This window comes from Neoarius graeffei, chromosome 17 (assembly GCF_027579695.1).
Source record: "Neoarius graeffei isolate fNeoGra1 chromosome 17, fNeoGra1.pri, whole genome shotgun sequence".
Lineage (NCBI taxonomy): Eukaryota > Metazoa > Chordata > Actinopteri > Siluriformes > Ariidae > Neoarius > Neoarius graeffei.
In genome coordinates this window covers 30,273,762-30,275,521 of record NC_083585.1, presented here as the reverse complement: position 1 = coordinate 30,275,521, position 1,760 = coordinate 30,273,762, and positions in this window count along the sequence as shown.

Sequence of the window (1,760 nt, the reverse complement as noted above, 5' to 3'; positions counted from 1 at the left end):
TGAAATTTCTCACACAAACACATCCAGCGTGTCTTGCAACATGCAGTGCATGGTGTACAAATTTGCACCATTTTACAGAATTTATTTTCTCCATACACTGTGTGCACAATTATTAGGCAAGTTGTATTCCTGATGATTAATTTTATCGTTGAACAAATACAGTGCTCTCAGTCAGTCCAAATTGTTAATAAACCTAAAACCAGAATGATTAACAAAGGAAAGGGGAGTTTAGGCCTTCTCAGGGGAATATATAAGTGTGCAGAATTATTAGGCAACATTTAGTGTGCAGAATTATTATGCAACTAAATGAAAAGCTTAAAGTTTCCCATCTTACTTGTTTATTTTAATTTTCAGTGTAACAAATAAACAACTCAGAATTAACAAATAAACACTTCTAGCATTTCAAAAATATTCAGTGACCAATATAGCCACCCTTCTTTTCAATAACTGCCATGAGCCTTCCATCCAGTCTGTTAGTTTTTTGATTTGTTGACGATCAACTTTTTGTGCAGGAGCAACCATGGCCTCCCAAATGCTATTCAGAGTGGTGTATTGTCTTCCCTCGCTGTAAATCTCATGCTTAAGAAGGGGCCACAAGTACTCAATAGGGTTTAAGTCAGGTGAGGAAGGGGGCCATGTCATTACTTTGTCATCTTTAAGGCCTTTGTGGGCTCGCCAAGCAGTGGAGTACTAGGGTGCATGTGATGGTGCATTGTTCTGCATAACAATCATGGCCTTCTTGAATGATGCAGACTTCTTCCCATACCACTGCTTGAAGAATGTATCTTTTAGAAACTGGCAGTAGGTTTGGGAGTTGATGTTAAGTCCATCTTCAACCTGAAATGGTCAAACTAGCTCATCCTTAATAATAGCAGCCCATGCCATTACCCCTCCACCACCTTGCTGGTGTCTGAGTCAAAGTGCCCTGTGTCCATTAGTTATCCAGCTATGGGCCCATCCATCTGGTCTATCCAGAGTCACTCTCATTTCATCTGTCCATAAAACCTTTGGAAAATCTGTCTTCAGATATTTCTTGGCCCAATCTTGACATTTCAACTTGTGAGTCTTGTTTAGTGGTGGTCATGTTTCAGCCTTCCTTACCTTGGCCATGTCTCTGAGCACCGAACACCTTGTCCTTCTGGACACTCCAGGTCTGTTGCAGTTCTAGAATATTGTGGCACTGGAGGATAATGGGTTCCTGGTAGCTTCATGTTTAATCCTTCTCAAGTCTTTTGTGGTTAATTTGTGTCTTTTCTTCTCCACACATTTTTTGCGACCCTGTTGACTATTTGCAACAAAACGTTTGATTGTTCTGTGCTCACATTTCTATAGCTTAGCTATTTCAAGAGTGCTGCATCCCTCTGATAGGCATTTTATAATTTTTGTCTTTTCAGTGTCTGTTAAATCTCTTTTTTGGCCCATTTTGCCTGAGATAAAGAAGCTGCCTAATAATTATGCACACCTTAATATAGGGTATTAATGACTTTAGGTCACACCCTCCCTCATTACACAAATAAATACCACCTGAGAATGCTTAAATCCAATTAGCATTCAAGTGTATCTAGCTTGCGGTTGGAAAACATGCATAGAAATAATGGTAGGGTCAGAGTACTCACTTGCCTAATAATTGTGCACACAGTGTAGATTTCATGGTCACACCAATCAGTCACGTAAGTCCTTCTTAGCAGTACCGGTTCATGATCATGTGTTATGGTGGGGCAGGATGACAAACAAAGTAAAGTTAAGGGGTTACCACACTT